Source organism: Narcine bancroftii, chromosome 7 (assembly GCF_036971445.1).
Source record: "Narcine bancroftii isolate sNarBan1 chromosome 7, sNarBan1.hap1, whole genome shotgun sequence".
Lineage (NCBI taxonomy): Eukaryota > Metazoa > Chordata > Chondrichthyes > Torpediniformes > Narcinidae > Narcine > Narcine bancroftii.
Window position 1 is genome coordinate 55,238,222 of NC_091475.1, and position 26,932 is coordinate 55,265,153.

At 41.0% G+C, this 26,932-nt stretch overlaps 1 protein-coding gene across 3 annotated transcripts in view; it reads right to left on the reverse strand.

Moving 5' to 3' along the window:
- Positions 1-26,932, reverse strand: part of LOC138738944 (interleukin-1 receptor accessory protein-like 1) — a 1,251,110-nt gene that overhangs the window by 1,203,347 nt on the left and 20,831 nt on the right. For 2 of the 3 annotated variants that reach the window (XM_069890174.1, XM_069890172.1), the window contains one exon: positions 17,643-17,762. The exons of the other annotated variant lie outside the window; for it this stretch is intronic. The gene's annotated coding sequence lies outside the window, so the exon portion shown is untranslated. The remainder of the gene's footprint in view (positions 1-17,642; positions 17,763-26,932) is intronic. 3 annotated transcript variants of the gene reach the window in all.

The window sequence follows — 26,932 nt, forward strand, 5'->3', positions numbered from 1 at the left end:
CAGTTTATCAGCCAACAACGATGGTCTGATTAACAAATTTGTGTAGTGATTTGGAGCTGAAGTTGGCTACACATTTATGGGTGTTCAAGAAACAGAGGAGGCATCATAGCCTTTGGGCTGCCCCTGAGTTAATGGCGAAAGTTTAGGATTCAGTTGCAGAGGGATGGGCAGAGTCCCAGATCATTTAGTGTGGTCATGAGTAGGATGGTGTTGAGCTGCAGTCAAGTCAATTTTATTGTCATGTGATTGTACAAGTACAATCCAATGAAACTACATTCTCCAGATCTCGGTGCAAAACATGCAGATACGTATCCAGACATAACACACTTACAGACAAACAATACATATGCAGGATAAGTATTTTATCTGTACAAATAAATCAATAAACATTGTTTTGTATATACGAGGGTCTTGGATGGTTAGTGTGAGCAGTTCCTTTGGTTGTTCAGCATCCTCACTGCCCATGAAAGAAGCTATTCCTCAGCCTGGTGGTGCTGGCTCCGATACTCCTGTATCTCTGAATAACATTGAACAACCACCTGATGTTGGTGTCCTTCTGGTCAAGGTGAAACCAGATTCACAGAGGAGATGCTGCAATCTGAAGCCCAACTCAAACTGCTGGAGGAGCTCAGTAGGTCGAGAAGCATCAGTGGGTGTAAAGGTTGAAATTTGAGAGCTAAAAAGTTACCAGTATCGTTAATGTTTGGATAACGAGCTTCGGCTCAAAACGTCAACCATTCTTTTCCTTCCATGGATGCCACTTGACCCCAGTTCCTCCAGTAGATTATGCTTGTTTTAACATCCTGGCAAGCCTCTTCTGTACCCTTTCCAAACCCTCCACATCTTTCCTATCATGGGGCCAGTATCCAATCGTGGCCTGAACAAAGTTTTATGCAGCTCTAATGTGACCTCCCAACTTTCCTACTCAGTGCTTCCTCCAATGAAGCCAAGAGAGCCATATGCCTTCTTTGCCATCCTATCTACTCACTTCCAATGAGCTTTGGACCTGTAACATATTGCAAAAAAAAACCTCACGCCATCAAACACAAAAATAAGAGAACAATAAATACAGGGTCGTATTTGAGAAATGCAACTGCAATTGATCGAGCTCCAGTGACCTGGTTTCAATCATGACCTCCAATGACATTCTCTCTGTGACCTCATGGGCTTCTCCATGGTGCTCTGGCTTCCTCCCACATCCCAAAGACCTGCCTCTTGTTGGAGGTGAGCAGTGTGGATGGAATCGTGGGGGATATACAAATGTCATTGATTAATAATTAATGCTAATGTGTGCCAATAACCAACTCAGTGGGGAATGGGGCTGGTCGTGTGCTGCATAACAGAATTGAAGGAGAATTTCTTTACTTGAATGACTGGTAAAAATATATGAAATGTTACCATATGCAGTGATCAAGTTCACACAGATACATTTACAGGAAAATTAGATGAATGCAGAATGCTTTCAAGGATGGAAAATTTTCACAACATGAAATGGATAGAACAGGACTTGAATTGAGCACCAAACACTAACAGCCCATTGGAGAAAATAGCCCATTTATGTATTGCAATGTCAGTGTAAGATTGTGCAAATAACGTGCAGTTAACAGCTGCAAACCAAGCACAAACAGCAAACTGAATAGACATTGGTCTCACTGGGTACCACAACCACTGGGAAGTGCAGTTTTATTTGTGAAATTAATTTTAATACACGAGAAGAGGCACATGGAATATGCTTCAAGGCAAGATGTCATGAATTTTTAAAAAATCAATCTACGTACTTAAGGGCTTGTTAGTGTCGAAATGCCATCAGTGCAAAGCTGTGTGCACTAACGCAGGAGTGAAATAAATGCTTAATTGATCTGACCCACATCATCGCTGTCCAAATATTTTGGGTGAATGTTTACACTGAGTTCACATTTACAATTGATGTGGACAAACATCAAAGTGACCAGTCATTTATGATGTACACCTATGGTTGGTGCTAATTGACCAATTTCATTGGAATCCAATACCAACTTTGTATTTTTTCTAAATATTATGTGTTTTTTTTTTAAACTTTAAGCCCTTTCAGGGTTACGGGATAATTAAATGCAAGTCTGGAATTCCCTCATGAAACCTTCGAGTCCTGAGGCTTTTAAGTTTGGAAGAAAATTTGGTTAATTTAAAAAAATAAAATTCCACTAATTGGATTGTTCTCTCCAGTCTATCTTCCTTCTCCTGCAGAGATGCAGTGCATCTTCCATTAATTAAGATTATATTAATTAAGATTATGCCCTTTGCCACACAAGCAATCAAAAGCATCTCCAGATAGCATGAATAATTGTGACTTGTGTAATGTTTCTCCTGGATGTCTAAATTACATTCTTTGCAGCTTCCTTTTTAAATTAATGGCATGTGCATTATTTCCCTGTATGTGTCTCAATTGTAATCTGGAGACTATCAGGATTTATTGCCATGAACATGGTATGAAATTCATTGCATCACAGTGCAAAATATTGCTATAAAATTGGATTTAAATATAAATAAGAGAAAATGAACTCTTATCCATGGTAGATCAAGGTCTGTGGTTCATCATCCCCATTCGGGAATCTGAAGGCAGAGGGGAAGAAGCTGTCCATGCGCCACTGGGTGTTTGTCAGACCCCTTCCTGATGGTAGCAGTGTGTGCCTGGCTGATGAAGGTCCTTGAGGATAGAGGCTGCTTTCTTAAGACACTGTCTCTTAAAGATGTCCTCAGTGGAATGGAGACTGATGTCCATTATGCTGCTGGCTGAGCAGATCTCCTCAATCTCGTCACAAAGTATAGCCGCTGATGAGCCTTCTTCGTCATTGCATTGCCAAGCAACTGTGAGCCCTCTAAAGTGCAGGCAGAGATGAGCTAATGGATTCTGAGAACATAGAAGAGAGTTGACTGGGAGCAAGCAAAGGTTGACTCTTGAATACCACAGTAGTGTATCAAGGCCTCATGGGTGCCAGCAGATGACTTTTACCACCACAAAAGGGACTGTGCAATCAAAACCCAGGAATAGTGATGAGCTAAGAGTCCGATGAGAGGCAAGAATAAACCTGGAATAGTGATGAGCTAAGAGTCCGATGAAAGGCAAGAATAAACCTGGAATAGTGATGAGCTAAGAGTCCAATGAAAGGCAAGAATAAACCTGGAAAATCAAAACATATAAGGAAATGTGTTCAAGGAAAAGGCCTCGAATGACAACAGGCAGAAAAAAAACCTATTCTAGCACAGAATGAGAGAGGAATCAAGAAGAATGAGTTAAGAATCATCTTTGTAAACAAAGACAAGCAGCAGAAATCAGTTAACAGCAAGACCTAACTTCGGAACAGTGCATTGAGCAAAGTATTGGGAGATGGGATTGAGGCTAGGACAGAGGGTCATAACACAAGACACTATCAACTTGAAATCATCAACTTTTGAGGTGAAAAGAAAGTAGTGCAGAGGACATCAGTAAAATGATGCACATTTATCACTGCAAGGAAGCTAGAGATTGACCTACATTGTTGGAAATAATGGTTCTCGGGTTCAAAAATGGGGTTGTTTTGGAAAATAAAAGCTACACTGAAGGCACAAATAGCCCTGGGATATTTAGACATTCCCTCAAAACCTCGCTGAGAAACTGCATTACTCAAATGTTTGGGAAAGGTGCCTTAAAATGGCCAACCCATTGTCAAAGTCAGGCCTTCTACAAAAGCAGTTTTTTTTTTACAGGACTGGCAGCTGGAACACTGAGGCAATAAATGAAGATACTGAACAGTGACAGCAGCGACCAAAATAATTCCTGTAAAGTCCTCCTTTCCTCACACCACCCCCTCCCCTCAAAAATACTGCAGATGCTGCAAATATGAAACAAAAAAAGAGATAATATTTGAAGAAAGCAAGTGACAAAGGAAGGAGAAGGAGAGTGAATGTGATCGGTCTAAAGACTCATCGTCACAGTGCAGTGAACTGTCTGTGTGTAAAGTAGACGGCCAACCCTCCTCTTGGCTCTGCCCCCATTGCAGGCATGACTGGAACTGATGTTTTATAAACCCTATATATTCACTGATTCCTTTGTGGGGGAGGTGGGGTGGGGGGAGAAATCTGCCATCATCAGCCAGTCCGGCTTATTTGTAAATCAAAAGTCACAGCACTGTGGTCAATCCTCAACTGGCCAGCAACACAAGTGTTTCAAAGCAACCATGGACGGAGACGAAATGTTGATTATCTGAGCGAGATCAAAAATATTGAGCGACCAAAGTACAAACATCAAGTGCGGCCGATCTCTCGGACCATAAAATGTTACTCAAGAGGAGGACCAGCTTCCAGCACTTAGTTTTTATTTCAGATTTCCATTATCTGCAGCATTTTCGTTTTTAATGTGATGCATATGAGGGAACAGCAATATCTCAGAGCGGAAAGCCCTGCAAAAGGTCGTGGACATCACAAGCCAAACTTTCCCCTCTGTCGAGAAAATCTACATGGGACTCTGCCGTCAGAGAGCAGCAACAATCATTAAGAATCCACGGCACCCAGGACATGTTCTGTTATCACTGCTGCCATCAGAAAAGAGGTAAAGGTGCCAAGAGATTTGTACTACCAGGTTCTGGAACATTTGTTACCCCTTCCACCATCTCCCTCCGATGCAACAAACTCAACCAGAGACGAATTTAAGGACTCTTTGCACAATATTTATTATTGAATATTCATTTTATGTATTGTACAGTTTGTCTACAGTTCTCTCTCTTTACATTTCTTTTTTTTGTATATGCATCTTTCCTTGAGTACTCTTTTTGCATGACTGATAAGTAGTAATTCTGCCTGGCCCTCAGGAAATGAATCTCAGGGTTGTATACAATGGAAGCCTGATTAAATGCACCCCGATTTAATGTGAATTCGGATACAAGGCGATAAGTCATTGGACCCCTTAACATCTACGTTCCGTTCTCTGAGATCGGACGTTAAGCGAGCCAGTTTCTAAAAGATGCAGTACCAGGGAATGCCACCCTGTGGCGCAGCGGATGTTTAGAGGTGGTGCATCTAAAGGATGAAGTAATGTTTATCGTGGTGGGGAATTCATCGCATTGATGAAGGGGGGGGGTAGTATGTGTTGCTGAGAATGTGGGGGGGGCAGTAAATGCTGCCACGAATGGGTGGGTGAGTTCTGCACACGACTGGGTGATGGGTGTGTGAAGGTGAGTGTGTGCTGCCGCAAAGTGGTGGGGGGGGGTGGTGAGAGCGTGTTGCTGCGAAGAAAGGGGGTGAGTGCTGCAGCAAAGGTAGGGGGTGGTGGTGAGTGCTGCCGTGATCCGGTTGTTTGGACCTGAACTGCCGCATTATAATGGGGGTTCCCCTGTATGTGCTCTGAAAATAAATCTGAATTTTGAACACTGATGGGATGGATGGGCAATGATCTTTTTCCCATGCTGGGGTGATCAAGAGCAAGAGACCAGCAATTTAAAGTTAGAGGAAGGAGTTTTAAAGAAGATCTGAGGGACAAGTTTCCTCATTACACACTTCCTCCAACTGTTTGACAGTGCCAGCGACATGGATTCCAATCCAGTACTGTCTAAAGTAGCTTGCCTGTCCTTCCCATGGATGCATGGGTTTCCTCTGGGAATTCTGGTTCCCTCCTGCCCTCCAAAAACATGTAGGGGCTTGCAAGTTAATTGGTGTATTTGGGCAGCACAGAGCTGGAATGGGTGCTAATGTGTTCTAGCTCGAATTTTAAAAAAATAAATAGAATGGTGGATATCTGTAATGCACTGCCAGAGGACTTGGTAGAATCTTAATGTTTCATAGGCATTATTTCGACACTCACTTCAATGATCAAGGTGTTGAAATGTGGTTCTAAAAGCAAGTACAGTACAACTCCGATTATCCAACATCAGATTCTCCAAAATCCTCAGTTATCAATTTTTTTTAAAAAACTTTGGATAAATGAGGATATCTGAAACAAATCAGAAATCCTCATATATCCAAAAATATTTCAGAGCCGAACTGACCAGGGACCTCGGGCTCCTTACACGGGCGGACCTCGGGCTCCCAGGCAGGAGCGGGACTCTCTGGCTCTCAGAAAGAGCAGGGCCTCAGTGGGGAAATGGCGGAGATCGGCAGTGGCCAACATTTTTTTCTTTGGTGAGAATTAAACATTATTTTAATGCTTGAAAATCCTTCCCTTGTTGATTGTTGTTGTTTAAACACTGTTAGAAGTAATTTGCTGTCGCTACAGGGATGTTTTTAAAAAATGACCAGTTCTCCAAAAAAAAACCATTTGTCTGAAATTTACTGCTTGTAAAAATTAGATGAACGTGATGGGCTGAAGAGCCCTCTTTAGTGCTTTGCAATATTATTAACCCAATGCACAAGTTGTCAGCACAAATTGACAAAATGAGCACATCAACAACTCTCGCTTCAAAATAGCCAGACTCTGCTTCTCGTTGGTTCCGAGAGGGAGAAAGGGAAGCTTTCAAAATGGAAACCAAATGAAAATGAATTATTTCACAAAGCACAACTAGATTAGTTGCAAATTCAGTTCATACTATTCCCATTTAGGCTGGCATCTTTCTTTGCAAGGCTCCTGATTTAATTTGACTCACCCCAAGATCATTTAAATCTTTGGCTGCTGTATTTAACAATTAAGAATTAATCCGCTGATGAAAAATAGGTTGAGAATTTGGGCTCAGTTCAGGAAATTCTTTGGAATTTCACTGGTTTCTCCAATTATAGACAGTCATTTATTTCAATCATCCTTGTTGGATGCAGGTTTCAAGGATTGGCTCAGAAATTTACTCAGCAGACATGGTCTGCTGGCCTGTGGCAAACAGCAGAATCTATTTAGTGACAAGAAGGATGACCGACAAGAAAATATACAAGTGAACCTGTGCGGACTCGAAAGGCCAACATGGCCTGTTTCCGCTCCGTAAATGGATATATGGTTAAAGAAAAAGGTATTCAAAGTTTCAAAGATCTTATTATTCAAAATAATTTTGCTTCTTTCGAACAATTATGAGCCAAATCTAATCTTTCCAATGGGCACTTCTTTAAAAATATATTTACAAATTAGGCATTTTGTTCAGTCCAAGTTTTTGGATATTCCGCGAATTTCTAACACAAATTTTCCTGTTTTTATACAGACATTGATCCTTTTGGTGAGAATTGTAACATTTTTGAAGCCTCGCTGATTCATGTGTTCTGGGAATGCCCACATTTAGAGAAATTCCGGAAAGAGATTTTTCAAACTCTATCAGCAATTTTCCAGATCGGCTTGGAACCCTGCCCGCTTATTGTCCTGTTTTGTTTCTCTCGCGACTTGGATGAACCTCTATCAGCATCTCAGGAAAAAAAGTCTTGGCTTCTACTACATTGATAGCCAGATGAGCTATTTTAATTGAAATGGAAAGGAGATTCATCCCCTACTCATACACAGTGACTACATGACATAATGTCCTATTTAAGTTTAGAGAAAATCAGATACAATATTAAAGACAAAAAGTTTCAATTTATAAAATTATGGGGCACATTCTTAGTATTTTTTTATATAATAAGTATTATACATTCTGGGAATTCTTTGTCTGTTCTCCGGGGGTGGGGTCACCAGTGATTCCACATCATTATTGATGTATTTTTCTTCTCAAAAAAGGGTAAGAGGGAGGGGATTAGATTAGTTTAGTCCTTCAGATTTTTTTCTTTTTATTTCTTTATCCTTATAATATTAATAATAACCATCTAATAATGGGTCTGACATGGTTGCATTCATTAATTTTATTACTAGATGGAGTTATTACAAGTAACTATTAACGTTGATATGCATATTTTATGACTTGCTCATTTTTTCTCTCCCTTTGGGATGTATTTGCTTTTATACAATTGATTCATTATCATCATTTATTATGTTAAACTCAAAAATATATTAAAAAGATTGAAAGAAAACACAAACTATTAAGCTCATTTAAATTTAACTCATTACATTCAGGAGTCTGAGGAGACTGCAAGTTGTTTACTCTATCGAACTTGTACAGGTTTCCTGTGGAAAGTACACTGACCTGCTTTGGAAGCTCAAATCCCCAGGCATGCAGAAGGGTGCAGAAAGTGAGCCAAGTCTATTGCAGCCACTGACTGACCTCCCATCCATCAAAGATATCAACATGAGGTAGATGACTCATCAACAAAGGACCTCCATCACCCTGGCCATGCACTCTTCGCATTGCTACCTTCGGGCAGAATGCACAGAAACCTGATGTCAGGCACCTTATTGGGGTAGCACAATTAGCGTAACGGTTACTGTAATGCTGTTGCAGCGCCAGTCCTGCGCAGCCTGTAGTGTGTTTGGACATTCTCCCCGTGTCTGCGCGAGTTTCCTCCAGTGGTCCGGTTTCCTCCCACCCTTCAAAACGTTCGCAGAGCTATAGGTCAATTGGGTATAATTGGGCAACACGGGCTCATGGGAACCTTAAGAAATTCGAAAGGCTCAAAGGAGGTATGAGGCTGCTTTGGCAGGGAAGGTAAAAATAAATCCAGAGTTTCTACAGGTAGATTAAAAGTAAAAGAATAGTGAGGGATAAAATTTGGATCCTTGAGGATCAGAGGGGTCGGCTCTGTGAGGAGTCAGAAGAGATGGGGCAAATTTTTAATGATTTTTTTCTTCAGTATTCACGAAGGAAAAGAATATCGATCAAGTGAAGTAAGGAAAATTAGTAGTGAGGTCATGAAAAATATACAGATTAATGAGGAGGTAGTACTGGCTATTTTAAAGAGAATAAAGGTGGATAAATCTCCAGATCCTGACAAGTTATGCCCTAGGACCTTGAGGGAGGTTAGTGTAGAAATAGCAGGGGCTCTGACAGAAATATTTAAAATGTCATTAGCCATGGGGGAAGTGCCGGAGGATGGGAGGGTAGTTGATGTTATTCTACTGTTTAAAAAACACTCTAAAAGTAAACTAGGTAATTATAGGTCTACGAGTCTGACATCGATGGTCAGTAAACTAATGGAGAGTGTTCATAGAGATGGAATATAGTGTAGCTTGGGAGGGAGTGGGCAGAACCAGGACTAACATTTCCTGCCTTGAGACAGCTGGACACAACTGGCAACTAGTCACTATGCCTCGTGGCCATAATCAGTGAAGATAAATACGAACTTCTCCACAATCATCATCAGTACCGGAGCATCACAGGGCTGTGATCTTAGCTTCCTGCTCTACTCACTTGATACCTCCGAATGTGTAGCTTGGTACAATAATACCATCTACAAATTTGCCGACGATACCACAGTAGTGAGTTGTGTAAAAGGTGGGGAAGAGTCAGCAAACAGGAGGGAGATTGAAAACTTGGCCGAATGGTGCAACAAAAACATTGCACTCAATATCACCTAAACTATGGAGCTGATTGTTGACTTCACAAAAGAAAGGCCACAAGTGTACAATCCAGTGATCATTAGGGGATCAGAGGTGGAGAGGTTCTTGGGAGTCACTATCTCGGAGGATCTTTCCTGGACCCAACACACGAATAGCATCGTGAAGAAAGCACGTCAGCACTTCTACTTCCTCAGAAGCTTACGGAGGTTTGGTATGACACCAGAAACCCTGGCACATTTCTACAGAGGTGTGGGGTAAAGTGTGCTGACTGGCTGCATCATGATCAGGTATCAGAACATCAATATGGAACGCTGTCGTCTGAGGGCATCACCAATCATCAAAGACCCACACTACCCGACGCACATGCTGTTCTCCCTGCTGCCATCAGGAAAGAGGTCTTGGTGCCACAAGACTCACACCACCAGGTTCAGGAACAGCTGCTCCCCCTCCACCATCAGACTCCTCAAAGACAAACTCAATCAGGCAATCATTTAATGGCTCTTATTTATGCACTGAATTTTTTTTTCTTTGTCTGGAAGTTTACTGACATTTGTTATCTGTTTACAGTTCTTTAGCTAGCTTCATATGTTTACGCTGTGCACAGTTCATGTTTTGCACTGTTAATTAGTGGTAATTCTGCCACGCCTGCAGGAAAAAGGAATCTCAGGGTAGTATGTGATGTCATGTACGTACTCTGACAATAAATCTAAATGTGGAATCTAGCTATTACAATCCAAAGCTGATTTTAGTATTTTTTCCATGAAAAAAATAATTGAGAATAAGCCAGAAGCAAGAGGACAAAGTTGGAAAATGCTATGGTTAGAGCGATGCTATGGGCACATGAATGGCATTCCACATTTAACCCACCAAACTGATGGTGCAACGTACAATTTCACCAAATGGCTTGGATGTGGAATCAACAAATTATCTGGCCCCTTCAGCATCCTGGTGAATGCATTTGATTAGCGTTATCTATATGGTCTTTGAAATGAACAGAGAAAACTCTAAACTTGCAGGAACCAGAATTAAATGGCAAGCCATCAAGTGCAAAGACTAAAAAAAAACTCGCAGTTATCTCTCTTGTCGAGCAATAGAAGATCAAACAAATATTCAAAAGAAAAAGCAATGTATGGCTGATTTTGTAGACATGACCTCAAAAAACCCACAACATCAAACATATCAACTTCCCAATCATGCAAATAAATGCCCATAAAAATTTACTACTATATGAAATATAAATGATGGTTTATACCCTGGAGAAAGATGAAAAAGATATTCTGCTTATGAAACTTGAGGTAAAAACATGAATGTCTGTAGATGGTATAAAAACACAAGGCTGGAGAAACTCAGCAGGTCAAACAGTATACATTATATAGCCAAGATACATAACTAACATTGAGTCTGAGCCCTTCAACAAGGTGAGAGCAAGGTGTGGGCAGGTGCCTGAAATAAGGCTGTGGGAGGAGGAGCAGGAGAGGAGGTCAGGCAAGAGGTAATAGGTGGATAAGGCAGAGAGTGCACAAAGCTAATGGTGCTGTAAATGGAGAGGGAAGGGGATGGAGAGCTAGCATAAAGGAAACAGAGGGATAGAGAATGGGGAGTGGTCCAGCAGGCACCAGAGAAGTTGATGCCATCTGGTTGGAGACTGCCAAGATGGAATATTAGGTCTTGCTCCTAATTTATGGGTGGCCTTGGTTCAGCAGTGCACGAGGCTATGGATAGACATGTTTGGACGAGAGTGGGGCATAGAATTTGAATGGTCGGCCACTGGGAAATCCCCATCACTGATCCAGACTGTGTGAAGGTGCTTAGTTCATTCTGCGCCCCGACTCGCTAATATAGAGAAGGCCATAACTGGAGCACCAGATGCAGTGGGTGACTCTCTCAGATTCTCAAATGAAGTTTGAAGTTGGAAGGACTGTTTGCAGCCCCCAAATGGTCGTGAGGGAGGAAGTGTGGGCACAAGTGTGGTCTTAGGTCAAAGGGGGCAATCAGTGGGAAGGAATGAGTGGAGGAGGGAGTCACAGAGGGAGCAATCCCTATGGAAGGCAGAGATGGGAAGATGTGACGGGTGGCGTGGGATCATGCTGTAGGTGACGGTACTTGGGTATTGGGTCATAAGTGGACTCCAGGTATTATCAGTGTGGACTGCGGTGGAAACACTTATCATTTTTATTTAGATATGCCATTGACCGCAGTTTCCTTGCCAACAGCAGCTCATCTCAGTTGTCATCATTATAGATTTTAAAAGGTCTTTCATTGCCAAAGTCAATGCATGAAAATTAGGTGAAAGAGCTGGGATAATGGAATTAACATCTTAATCTCTCCCCAAGGAGAATACAAGTTTTGAATAATATGTTTACGTGACAGAACAACCTGGAGAGTATTTGCCCAAAATATCATGAACAGATTTTTTTTTTAAAAAGAAGTGGTGCTGGACTGTGTGTTCAGGTCAATTGTAGCGCAAAACCTCATTGTTGCTGGAATAGTCACCATAAAGCTTGTAAAGTAAATCACTGCTTAGAATTATAATCTTGGGCATCTCAACCTCTGTGCCCCACTAATTGTTGTTGCCTTCCAAATCCAAGTCAACTCTGCTCATCTCGAGGAGAAATAAAATCAAACATCGGAAGAGCATTTTAAGTTTAAATTCTGTCCTAGTGTCTTAAATTAGAAAACATTTTTTCCCCATTTTTACAATGTAACATAGAAGCAAAAGTAACCGTTCTTCAAAAAGGTTTTGATTTTTAAACACACTCAAAGCTCAGCGACTGACAGTTTCCATTTTCCAGCCATGGGGCAGGAATAACTCTAAATGCACGATCTACTTCTTTTAAACACATTAGCTATTTTCATTGGGATTCACTTCCTTTGATATAGTTCTCTTCAATAGTTGAAACATGCACAAATGAGCATTTCAAATAAGAAAATTATTTGCAGCATGTTGCACCTCATCAATTCATACATCTCCCAATACACTATAAAATCAATGAGCTGAAATAGATCTAATGTTATTTTGTTTGTTGGAACAACAACCCATCAGCATTACACCAAGGTCCTACTTGCTACAAGTAAAGGGAGAGGAGGAGATTATTATGATAGGTTCAGAGATTACTCTGGTTTGTGAACAAGACAGAAAGACACCAATTCAAAAGGAACCCTCAGAGCTTTATCAATTCAACCACATCGGCAGTTTTTAAAAAAAATTTGGACACAACACAGTAGCCGGCCCTTCCGTCCCACGAGCTCATGCCACCCCAATTAGCCTACAACCCCCGTACGGATTGAAGGGTAGGAGGAAACCAGAGCACCCCAAAGAAGGGGCAGCACAGTTACAGCAGCGCCTTGACAACTCCAGTGATCGGGACCGGGGCTCATATCCCGCGCCTTCTGTAAGGAGTTTGCATGTTTTTCCCTCGTGTCTGCGTGGGTTTTCTCTGGGGGTTTTGGTTTCCTCCCACTGTTTGAAATGTACCAGGATTGTAGGGTGCAAATTAGGGGGAAGGGGATGGAGAGTCATGGGTCAAAATGACCCACGTGACTTGTGGGTCAAAATGTCCTATTACTGTACATCTAAATTTAAATTTAAATGCAAGCGGACACAGGGAGAACAAACAAGTTCCTTCCAGACTGCACTGGAATGGAATTTGGGCTCCTGGCGCTGGAATAGCATTGCGCTAATTGCTACATTAATTGCATTGCCCGTAACATCGGCCTTCATACGATATCTCATGAAAAATGAGAGGGAGATTTATTGGTTAAACAGCTTCTTGGCTGGAACCAACTAGAGTTAGGAAACCATCTCTGTTCTATGAACAACCAATAGAACTGCTGGAAATGGTGAATGAAAGACAGTAGCAGTCACGCAGTGGTCACGAAAAGGGCCTTGTTTTGTATTCACTTCATTGTTTGTCAAGAGAAAACCGTTTTATTCGTGCTGAGCTTTATGCTAAAATTGAACTTGCAATTAACTGTGCAATTATTTTGAGTTGAATTATTGAATCAAGTAATCAATCAGCTAAGATGTTTAGTCTACTTCTTTGATGAGAAAGTCAAGACACAAATGACTGCATATGCTGAAATCAGACAGCAAAATCAAACTTCTGAAGGAACTCAGAGGATCAGGGCAGTATCAGTGGGGAGTGAGAAACTGTTGATGTTTCGAGACAAGACCCTGCTGAGGAAAGGTCGCCCGAGCTGAAAGTGGGGAAGATTACAAGAGGCATCAGCCACACAAAAGTCTCCAAAGTGCTCACGTTTTCATTTCTCTTCCACATCCAATGACCCAGCAAGAAGATGTACAAGATGCAACATAGTGTGGGACCTGCGCAACATCAAATCACTGTCTCCATTGAAAATGCAGCCCTCTATTGAAGCAAGCTGGAAAAATATATCAGAAACCAGCCACAATTAGAGCAAATGCACTTCAGGGTTTTCACCAAGTCAATACAACACACAGCCGGACTGTCAGCAAGAGAAATGCCCCTTCCTTCATTCATTCAAAAGTGAATTGCAAGCAGGTCTGACTGAAAGTTTCCAAACTTAACTTTGGTTATTCATCTGAAATGAGCTTTCTAATCTCAGCCTCGAGATCATTTGCCATTAATCACTGTTGCAGGTGCTTGAAACATGTCAGGGGAAAGTCGTACAGATGAGATTTATGAGCAAGAAACAGGCCAATTCTCTCAGCGGTGCTTAAACAGTGATACATCCTGGGCACGTTACTGAAGAGGTAGTTTCAGGGTTATTCTAAAAATACTCGAGACATGTTTAATTGGGGTACTTCCAGTGTCTCAAACCTCAAGAGTATATTCCTTGCTGGGAGGTATTGTAAAACTAGCCCTGATATTTCATGGCAGTGCAACATTGCTGCACAATGAATGAGTAAGTGGGCCTTTCAAATAGTTCACAATTGTCATCCCATTAAGATGGCACTTCAGAAAATCAGCTCCTTTGTCAAAATCCATTCGATTTTGAAGGCTAGATTTTCATACCTGCTGTGAAGAGAGGAACTGTACCATATACCCAATGACACAGGTCAGAGACACACTCAAGTTCCAGTGTGTAGAATGTATCAGAATAAACGCACGAAACTGCCATTGCTTTTGTTTATTGGCAGCTCGTTATTCGATTGGACACGAAAGAAGGTGCCTGGACTGACACGGTCAGGTTGTATCTGTCAAAAGAGAGGGTTTGGAGAGGAAAGTGCACATAGATCAGCATGTTTAAACAGGAAAGAAATGTTAAGAGCAGATAATAGTAATAAAGGGTAACACTTAAGGCAATCCTGAAATATTTAAGAGCTTTTTGAAGGAGGAGTAACTGCCAATCCTCTGGCTTTTAGATTGTGCAGTTATTATCTCCTCAGGTCCTGCTGTCAATGGCTGCTTTGTAACACGTGCCATCCACATCTGTGTGGCAATTCTGATTCACACTGAAACTCCTCAGAAAAGATGCAAGGGAGAAAATTTTCACTCTCCTAGACTATTTGAATTCACACTTCTCCCGATATCCTTTATATTTATTTATTATTGTACACCCTCCTGTCTGAGTTGTCTTGATGTTCAGCAAGTAAAATAAAGTTTAAAAAAAAACACCATCTACACTACAATACACCATCTAATAAATGTTGAATTTGGCCAACATTAAATACATGAGCAAGACTTGTTTTTATTTAGTGAATGGTGAACACTAAAATCATTATGTGACAGGAAAATCCATGCACCTCCAGCAGTCAGTTCTCAAGTTTTCTTTAATGTCATCTGACTCCCATTAACTTATACTTCCTGGTGGGGTGGGGGGGCGGGGAAGGGAGGCAAAGAATGCTGAGGGGAAGGGAGGTAAAGAATGCTGAGGAAGGGACAGAAAGGGCGAGAACACAAGACACGAGTCGATCAAGGGGCCCTCTGAACCTGCATCGACCTTCAATGTCATGGTTGATCCAGTCTCGGCATATTCCATTCTCATTCTTCAACCCCTCAGTCCATTTAATGACCCCCTAGCAGCTCTCAGAAGCAGTGAATTCCAAAGATACACAACCCCCTGCTCGAGGTTGGTCAGTCATTGTTCCTGAGATATGCCAAAATAATCGAGAACTTTCCTCTAATAATCCTTGTCAGAATCTTCTATTTCAAAAGTGTCGTTTTTCATTCATCTCCACTCCAATGAAGGCAAACCAACCTCTCATCCAGAGAAGAGTCCAGTAATTCTGCTCGGCACAACCCTGAACATGGAGACCAAGATCCTCGAGGTGCTGCCTCACCGACATCATGTAAACATTCTCCACTTTTACATAGCTTGATCTTTCCCAACTTTCCATTGGCCTTAGGAATTTCATGTTCATGATGCACATGCATTCTAACTCCGCACTGTGGTGTATTTGGCAGGGGAATATAATACAATGCACTGGGGGAACCATTTTAGTTTCTGAAGTAATAAAGTATACTGAACAGCTAGCTGGTGTGTGGGACCCTTTCAGCCATATGTTACAAGATCTAAACATTTTATGTTTCTGCTCTGTTTAAGCATCATGTCCCAATCTTCTTCTCTCTGTCAGTATCTTCTCCTTCTTCCGCTTGCTGTTGACTCACTTGACCTTTCTCTACCCCTTTTGCAGGTCATTTGTGTCCCATTTGCTATCCACTTATCTTTATGTGATCGGCTAATGCATTTGCAGCACATGGTCCCTTCATCCAAATCATTACTTTTAAATGGCACAGATTTGAGGCCCCAGCATGAAGCCAAGACACCCCACTTGTAACTGGTTGCCCATCTGAAAATAATCTGCTTATTCCAAAGGAGGATGTAGAAAGTAGTGGGGTAGTGGGGATGGAAGGGGGGAGAGAGAGGGGGGATAGCAACAAATGGGGAGAGTGAGGAAAGGGAGATTTGTGAGAGACACAGCAGTGGTGAGGAAGAGAAGGGAAGAAAAGAGTGAGGTAGCAGGGGTTGGATAACAATTGTAATCAGAGCTTCAGCATTCAACCCAAGGGGCCAAGTTGGACTCTCTGCCTCAGAGAGTTCAGGCTTTCTGGGGCATCTCCTCCTCCCTCTGACCCTTTTCTTTGCTGCACTCCCCTTCTTTCCCAGCCCAACCCTTTGCATGCTCTCTTCCTTTCCTGGCCAATGGATATTGCCTGTCAGGAGATCAGGAGGTTAAAAAATTCTACGTTCAGTCCCTTGACAAGAGGAAGTCTCAAAGTGGTTGTGGTCATGGCCAACAATGTGATTTGGGCAGCAGAATGGACTCCAGAACCATACAGAATCTGAATAAAGTTAACCAGCAGTAACAAAAATCAGGAGACACTACTTCCCAGCAGCATTACGGGGGGAGTGGGGGGGGGGGAACGGGAGGGGGGGAATGGGAGAAGTGGCTGGTTCTCCAGCCTCATGAAGACTCAAGACAGGGATGGGGTACAACAGTACCCAGACTTAGGACAAGTTGAAGGTTAAGTTGAAGGTTCCCAACAGGATCAGGATTCAATGGTGAGCAGGGCCCAATGGAGCAAGCACTGCATACCAGCACAATTCAAAGCATTTTATTGGACTACCCAGGAGAAAAAAAATGACTGCATGCTTGCTTTGTACAAAGGTTGAAAGGCTTATTAATGTAACAGAAGGGATCAGCTTCTTTGGAAACATTCTGAGAAATAAATCCTGCACTTTCTCCAGAAAAGGTCTTTTTAAAAACCTTCAATACAATGTTCAATCCATACATTGAAAGTTTAAACATTTTACATCAATGTGTCAATTCATCTCATGGCCTTTGATAAATCTGGGGAACTGGGGATCGGGTTTTGTAAGTTGAGACTAAGGCTAGTCATCAAATATTAAATATCTTCAATTAATCAAGAGTGGGGAAGAAGTCAAATATACATACATACAGCATGGTAACAGGCCATTTTGGCCCAAGAGTCCATGCCGCCCAATTAACCTACATCCCAGTACATTTTGAACAGTGGGAGGAATCCGAAGCCCCCAGAGATAACCCACGCAGACACAGGGATAACATACAAGATCCTCATAGACAATGCGGGATTCGAATTTGATCTGGTCCCGATCGTCGGCGCTGTAAATGCATTGTGCTAACCGGTACATCATACAAGACCCAGTCACATATTGGTTAGATACACATGATCAGCAGTATTCAACAAATGGTTAAATCCATAATGTCAGGTGGAAATTCATGAGACTCCTTTGCAGTGGGGATGCTGGAAGCAAGCAGCAGAATTGATTTGTGGATGAAATATATATAATCTTAGTTTGAATCAGATTTGGCCTAAGGGGATCAGATTACCATTCTATGTCCCTGAATGGGTCCACAATCTTGCACATTTCAGGCCTCATCCATTCTTCTGGTCCTTCTTCAGAACGGCCAGGAGGCAGACACTGCCTCAGAGTCTTCTTTCGTCAGCACCTGGGAGAATATGGATTATCTGGTAACAAATGTCATGTTTTTTAAACACATTTTCATTCAGATCATTAAGTGAGCACATCTTTGGCTTTCTGCTCTAAGAATTCTACATTCTTGAAGGGTTTATAACCAATGAAATGCAATATTTGAACACAGATTATCTGCAATTAACTGGGTGGACAGTGGGAGGGGATTGATAGAAAAATCAATGTTCATCAGAAATCCTTCTAATTAACAAAGATCACAGAGAAAAAAAAAGCAGGGAAATTTCATGGTAAACCTTTGTTGGAGATGGGGAGGGACAATTAAAAAACACACAAAGTCAGTCTTCTTTTAGGTTCAAGCAGTTTGATCTCCAGCTTGTCGTTTATCGCCAGGAGATAAATGGATGTGAGAGCGTTTTCATTTTCAAAATTTGATTTCTGGAATGCATGACTCAGCAATTCTCCAGATTTGTTTCTGAATTTTGTCCAATATATCATAATTTGAAAATCCACAGGGCCAACAGGTATAAATCATTCAAAAAATTTGTAAATAAAAATGATAGTTTTGAAAATAATTGCAGGGATTAGCAAGGGCCAAGTACACTAGTCCATCGAATATCTGCATTGTTCATTTTTCTGTTGAAACAGTAATTCATTATACCAGAGAACAAAAGGACAGGTATTAACTTGCAATATGAATTAACATGTATTGAAAACAATGGAACTATTTTCAAATCAATACCCTTCTCTTCATAATAATTAATATTCTATGAAAACAATTGCCCTCGCCTTTCTGTTCAACCTATCAGGAAATCCAGCATTACATCTCTCTCCATTTCATTTCCATAATGTTGGTTCTGTGATCTCCCAAAACCAAGACAATTCAAAGCCACAAAAAGAAATCCGATGAAATGACTGTATCTGGGCTTCTGATGGAAATTGGTCACAAACAACAGTCTCTCTTGCACTTATTGGCCCAAAAGTGGTTTACAATGGTGAAAGCAAGAACACACCAAAACGCTAGTGGAACTCAACTGGTCTTTTCAGCATCTATAGGAATCCAAGCTATATCGCCAACGTTTCAGGCCTGAGCCCTTCTTCAAGGAGAAATCAGAGAAGGCAGAAGCCGGATACATCAGAATTCAAACAATGGTGTGTCAAGATAGAGTTACTAAATTGACGAATGCACAGTATGGAATGGTTAATTATAATTTTTTACATCAGTTATATTTAATTCCTGAGAAATTGAAAAAATACGGTTTTAGTAATTCAGATTCCTGTTTTCGATGCGGTATGTGTGTGGGAACATTTTTACATGCTGTTTGGTCCTGTATGTATGTGCAACCATTTTGGGAAGAAGTTAATTTTGGAAACACTGTATAATTTTAAGTTACCATTAGATCCATCCATTTTTTTACTGGGTTATATGATTCCTTTAAGGGGATTATGATTGTATAAATTTCAAATTGCATTTGTATATCTAGCATTGTCCATAGCTCGAAAATGTGTAGCAACTACTTGGAAAGATAATGTGGTGATTAATATAATGCGATGGCATAACAAATTGAAAGCTTGATTTGTTATGGAAAAACTACATATAATCTGCATGATAATTACTCTTTTTTTGTTAACAAGTGGCTACCATATTTGGAATAGATGCATTGAGATGTATTTTGAATTAGTATACTTTTAGTTTTTGTTCATAATTTTTTGGCTCTTCTTAAGAGAGCTGGCTGATGGGAGGAGAGGGTGAGTGGGGATTTAATTTGATTTTATTTTAAAACATTTTTAAATTTTTTTTAATTATTAATATTTTTTATTTTGTTTTTTTAATATATATAAAAATGTTGTTATTGACTGTACTTTGTATATTATTCATGGTTTCTCAAATAAATAATGTTAAAAAAAAAACAATGGAGGAGGAATCCAGACCAACAACAGGTTTATGATATGGAACTAGGTAGAATTTATCATGTCCATGTGAAAGGAGTCAGGGAATGGAGAGACAATGGGGGAAGAATGGGTGAGGGGGGTGGTTCAATAGTGAAAGCATCTATAATGGGAAAATGGAATCGGTGCCAAAGCTGTAGAAACCCATTGTCAGAAATGTACACTTCACTTTGATCAGTTATCGTTTTACTGAATGGCTGACAATGTTCAAGGTACCTTATGATATAGTCCTGCCCCTAGTCCTTGCATTTTATGCTCTTTGTTGTGTGTGTGTGTGTGTGTGTGTGTGTGTGTGTGTGTGTGTGTGTGTGTGTGTGTGTGTGTGTGTGTGTGTGTGTGTGTGTGTGTGTGTGTGTGTGGTGGGGGGGCGGAGATGGGGGTGGGGGGAAGGCAGTAAAATGCAAGGGTACTAGGGATCTCCTGCTGAGGAAAATAAACTGACATAAATGTGTTAGCATTAACAGACATCATGTGATCGAAACTGCAAGACCTAGTGTGAATGAAACTGTATGCTCAGCTGCAGAGATGTGTGGCCACACTCGCTTCATCGACCACAAAGCTTGCAACTCGGCCAAGATATTGCAAGAGACTTATCGAGAAGCAACTGTGGACGGATCTGGGCCGAAACACAGCTGCACATGGAGACTGCTGCGATCGACCATAATAGATGTGAACAAAACTCTATCGATTAAGCGAGTATAGCAGAAGGAAGCAAGTAGCAACAGTTACTCCTCCTTTATGCTCCCCACTCCTGGTAGCGAAATGGAATGAAGGTTGTTGGTGTTGCTCATTTGTTCAGCTGTTGTTTTATCCAGCAGAGATACAGCACGGGTCAACTTTGAACTCTTCTGCTGGCATCTGTCTAAGTAACATCACAGCCATATAAAAGACTTCAGGATACCAAAATTGTAATATCAAAATTGAACATTATAATTAATTATATTGTATATTTAGTTCTACAGATGACAAAGTGCTCAAAAGCAGCAAAGCCTTCAAATGGAAGAAGAAAATAAACATTTTGGGAGTTGGAGCAGCCCACTTGCACCTGAGCCTTAAACCCGCAAACCCTTCACCACAACATTGAGAGAATTGCAAACAAAAGCAAGTTAAATGAGGAATTCTTCCACAGAACATTTACCGAGATCATGAAGTTCAAATAAAATCTTATGTCATTTCATTCTTATATTTGCAATTTAATGATCTCATCAAATTTTAGATTATTTCTCCGTCTAAATTTAACACAATTTAGTTACTTCCAGAACTTTCTGATACATTATGAACACTGACAGCAATTAAAACTCAATCATTGATTGTTTGGAGACATCACTGATAGTCAAAAACAAAGCTATAAAGCAGCCTGCTTAAAAAAAACTCAGCAAGCCCTTCCATCGTGTCAGCTAATAAGCCTCATCTCAGTACTAGAACTGCAATTCCACAGATTCCAATTCTTCAGGTACACACCAAGTACTTTTTCAATGCGCATCCTTAGTGTCTTCCCACCCTTCTAAGCAATAAGTTCCAGGCACACACCATTTCTGGATGAAATAAAACTCCTCATCTTCCCTCTGATACTATGGTAATAACTTTAAATCTATGTCCGATATTTTTAAATGTTCCTTATTTATTCCCTCTAGGTTCCTGATATTAATACAATTAATTTGCGGGCTCCATTAAATCCAAATAAAACAAGCAAGCATGTGCAATCTCTCCTCAAAGCCAAGACGTTCCAATCCTGCCAACATCATTCCAAGTTCCCTTTGTACAATTGGCATCATTCTCCAATAAAGCGGCCAGAACTGCATGCAGCGCTGAAGCTGTGATCTGACAAAGCCCCGAATAATTCCCCACTTCTATCTTTCAGCTGATAAAGGAAAACATCCCGCATGCCTGCTCCACAATAATATTGACTTCCCTTTGCTAAAAGGACACTAGCATCTCATTGCTCCCGAAAACCATTCAAATCCCGCTATTGACGGAACATATCCTTGCTCTGTGGCATCGCCACACATTCAATTCCTCCCACTTCTGCAAATTCATTATTTGCCACTCTTTGCCCAACTGATGATGTTATTTTCCTGCAGTCTAATGTGTTCTCCTCATCAAATAAACAATCGTGCAAAGATAAAAATTGCCTAACCAGCCTCACAAGATTTATTTGGCTCCATTCATCCTCACAGATGATATTATTTTAGGGATCCTTTTTCTGTTTCTCACTTTGGCTCCCCTTCCTCTGACCACTGTGGGTCACAGTGGCCCCATTCAAACACTTCCTCTCAGTGAGATGTGATCATCTCTGAGGGAGACGTCAAGATGCTTCATTTTGTTGCGGAGTGATTGAAGAGATGGGAGTTTCTTGCAAACATATTTACTCAGGATTGTAATTTCCACAAAAGGCCACCAGGAAACATTCTGCTCTCCTAACTCTTCATGGTTTACTTGATAAACATGGTGTTTTCAAATACATTGATTGTGCAGTATTGACCATTAGCATTAGATAGAATTCTAATAGTTTTGGCCTTCGAGCGGTACAAGTCATTGGAAATGTTGGAGTGAAGAAGCTGTTCAGCTATTCATTAATTTTTTTATTAAAAATGCACTTTTGTTTGCAAGGGATTCTAACTGATGGAATCATACAAACCAAAAGACAGAAGAGAGAGAGTGGCAGATTTTGGCTGTAACTGAGGAATGCTGCAGAAAGTGAAATGAATAAGAAATAAATGGAGATACTAGAGTAGATTGTCTGTCCTGAAGTGCTTAAGATGGTAGTTTTCCTTTTGCCAATGCACAATCCAGTTTTGCAGACACCAGATTGAACTTTATGTTATTTTAAATTCCCTTCCTTTGGCTTGGCTTCGCGGACGAAGATTTATGGAGGGGTAATGTCCACGTCAGCTGCAGGCTCGTTTGTGGCTGAAAAGTCCGAGGCGGGACAGGCAGACACGGTTGTAGCGGTTGCAGGGGAAAATTGGTTGGTTGGGGTTGGGTGTTGGGTTCTTCCTCCTTTGTCTTTTGTCAGTGAGGTGGGCTCTGCGGTCTTCTTCAGAGGAGGTTGCTGCCTGCCGAACTGTGAGGCGCCAAGATGCACGGTTTGAGGCGATATCAGCCCACTGGCAGTGGTCAATGTGGCAGTCAACAAGAGATTTCTTTAGGCAGTCCTTGTACCTCTTCTTTGGTGCACCTCTATCACGGAGGCCAGTGAAGAGCTCGACATGTAACACGATCTTGGGAAGGCGATGGTCCTCCATTCTGGAGTCGTGACCTACCCAGCGCAGTTTGATCTTCAGCAGTGTGGATTCGATGCTGTCGACCTCTGCCATCTTGAGTACTTCAATGTTAGGGATGAAGTTGCTCCAATGAATGTTGAAGATGGAGCGGAGACAACGCTGGTGGAAGCGTTCTAGGAGCCGTAGGTGATGCCAGTAGAGGACCCATGATTGGGAGCCGAACAGGAGTGTGGGTATGACAACGGCTCTGTATACGCTAATCTTTGTGAGGTTTTTCAGTTGGTTGTTTTTCCAGACTCTTTTGTGTACTCTTTCAAAGGCGCTATTTGCCTTGGAGAGTCTGTTGTCTATCTCGTTGTCGATCCTTGCATCTGATGAAATGGTGCAGCCGAGATAGGTAAACTAGTTGACCATTTTGAGTTTTGTGTGCCCGATGAAGATGTGGGGGGGGGCTGGTAGTCTTGGTGGGGAACTGGCTGATGGAGGACCTCAGTTTTCTTCAGGCTGACTTCCAGGCCAAACATTTTGGCAGCTTCCGCAAAACAGGACATCAAGCGCTGAAGAGCTGGCTCTGAATGGGCAACTAAAGCGGCAAAGAGTAGTTCATGGACAAGTTGCTCTTGTGTCTTGGTGTGTGCTTGCAGGCGCCTCAGATTGAAGAGACTGCAATCCGTGCGGTACCAGATGTAAACAGCATCTTCATTGTTGAGGTCTTTCATGGCTTGGTTCAGCATCATGCTGAAGAAGATTGAAAAGAGGGTTGGTGCGAGAACACAGCCTTGCTTCACGCCATTGTTAATGGAGAAGGGTTCAGAGAGCTCATTGCTGTATCTGACCCGACCTTGTTGGTTTTCGTGCAGTTGGATAACCATGTTGAGGAACTTTGGGGGGCATCTGAGGCGCTCTAGTATTTTAAATAGGGGCATAATAATCACCACCTACCTATATACTCATTTAGTTACTTGCTGTAATAAATTTTTTAAAATCTCCTGATCAATGCATCATGGAAAAAATGTTCCAATTTCTCTGCCATTCTATTTTTCATCCATAAATCATTTGTAACATTCATTTTACAGTTCAACAACTGGCTCTTTAATCTGCACAGTAAATCCATCTGAATAAATGAAAGATCAATTCAAACATTACCCAATGGAGGATGAACCATTCACACACAAATCAACAAAAAAAAAATCTATGATTAAAACCAAAACCATCAGGAGATTGTTAATCTTCCAAACCAGTCACTGGTCCTTGCAACGTAGGAAATATTGAAAGGTAACTAATTTCACTTCCAGAATTTTGCATCACGGTTCATTTAATGGTGATATTTTGTAATCAGAACATCACAAGATCGAGGAGCAGAAGTAGACCCACTGAGCCTGCTCCGCCAGTCTAATCATGAACTGATCCATCCACCCACTCAGCCCCACTCACTGGCTCTCTCCCTGTAGCCCATAATCTCTGCCTTAGATACACCCAATGGCCTCACTTACACAGCTGCCTGTGGCAACAAGTTCCACAGACTCTCAACCTGCTGACTGAAGAATTTTTTTTCCACATCTATTTTAATTTTTTTTTAAATTTTTCACACTATGAACCATATTGACCAAAATACACACAAACATTTCCCTCTTGAATATACACAGTGTCATTTTCTCCCCTTTTTCCCCCCTCCCTTCCCTTCCTCCTTCCCACCACCCTCCCCACCCACTTAACGTTCAACATATACGATATATTAAACCCATTAAACAATGTCATCACACAATGAAAGTAAACAAGAAAATTGTGTCCTCTACTTTTACACACTGGGTCAGTTCATTTCGTCTTCTTCTCATTCTGTCTGCGGTTGGACTTCTCTGTTGTTTTCCATGTACGGTTCCCAAATTTGTTCGAATACTGTAATGTTATTTCTTAAATTATATGTTATTTTTTCCAACAGAATACATTTATTCATTTCTATGTACCATTGCTGCATTCTCAAGCTATCTTCTGATTTCAAGGTTGACATAATACATGGTTTTGCTACAGCTAAGGCTATCATAATAAATCTTTTTTGTGCTCCATCCAAATTGAGGCCAAGTTCTTTATTTCTTCTATTACTTAGAAGAAAGATCTTTGGATTTTTTGGTATGTTGCTTTTTGTGATTTTATTTAATACCTGATTTAGATCTTCCCAAAACTTTTCCACTTTCTCACATGCCCAAATTGCATGTACTGTTGTTCCCGTTTCCTTCTTACAGCGAAAACATCTATCTGATACTGTTGGGTCCCATTTATTTAACTTTTGGGGCGTGGTGTATAGCCTGTGTAATCAATTATATTGTATCATGCGTAACCTCGTGTTTATTGTATTTCTCATAGTTCCGGAGCATAGCTTTTCCCGTTTCATTCTTTATCTTTATGTTCAGATCCTGTTCCCACTTTTGTTTGGGTTTACAGCTTATTTCCTCATTTTCTTTCTCTTGCAATTTGATGTACATGTTTGTTATAAATCTTTTAATTATCATTGTGTCTGTAATCACATATTCAAAACTGCTTCCTTCTGATAACCTCAGCCTGCTTCCCAATTTGTCCTTCAAGTAGCTTTTCAATTGGTGGTATGCAAACATTGTACCTTGAGTTATACCATATTTGTACTTTATTTAGTCAAAAGATATAACCGTATAACCATATAACCACTTACAGCACAGAACAGGCCAGTTTGGTCCTACTAGTCCATGCCGTAACAAATCCCCACCCTCCTAGTCCCACTGACCATCACCCGGTCCATACCCCTCCAGTCCTCTCCTCTCCATGTAACTATCCAGTCTTTCCTTAAATGTAACTAATGATCCCGCCTCAACCACGCCTGCTGGAAGCTCATTCCACATCCCTACCATCCTTTGCGTAGAGAAATTTCCCCTCATGTTCCCTTTATAATTTTCCCCCTTCAATCTTAAACCATGCCCTCTAGTTTGAATCTCCCCCACTCTTAATTGAAAAAGCCTATCCACATTTACTCTGTCTGTCCCTTTTAAAATTTTAAACACCTCTATCAAGTCCCCCCTCAATCTTTTACGCTCCAGAGAAAAAAGCCCTAGTCTGCACAACCTTTCCGTGTAACTCAAACCTTGAAATCCTGTCAACATTCTTGTGAACCTTCTCTGTACTCTCTCTATTTTGTTTATATCTTTCCTATAATTTGGTGACCAAAACTGTACACAGTACTCCAAATAATAATATATTTCCCGAAGAACAATTTTCTATTTTTTTGATCCGTTTTCTCTCCCATTCTCTAAAGGAAAGGTTATCTATTGTGAAAGGGATTAGTTGATTTTGCGTCAATATTAATTTTGGTAGTTGATAATTTGTTTTTTTCCTTTCTACGTGAATCTTCTTCCAACTGTTGAGCAGATGGTGCAGTACTGGTGAATTCCTATGTTGCACCAGCTTTTCTTCCCATTTATATAGTATATGTTCAGGTACCTTCTCTCCTGTTTTATCTAGCTCTAATCTGGTTTTTACCTTTGAAAAATATCTGATAGGTATCTTAATTGGGCTGCTCTATAATAATTCTTAAAGTTTGGTAGTGTAAACACCCTTTTATCTCTGTTTTAAATTGATGTTCTTTTATCCTAAAGTTATGCCCTCTTGCTCTAGAATCCTCTCATCCTTGCCACATCTACGCTGTCCAGGCCTTTCAGCACTTGAAATGTTTCTATGAGGTTCCCCCTCATCCTTCTGTTCTCCAATGAGTATGGTCCCAGAATTGACAATTGCTCCTCATATGCTAACCCTTACATTCCTGGTATCATTCTCATAAATCTTCTCTGAACCCTCCTCCATGCCAGCAGGACTTTTCTCAAATAAGATGCCCAAAACGCTATACACTACTCAACATTACATCCCTGCTCTTATATGCTATCCCTCTAGAAGTTAATGCCAACATGACATTCCCCTTCTTCACTACCGATTAAACCTGAAGGTCAACCTTTCGGATATCCTGCACGCGGACTCCCAAGTCCCGTTGCACCTC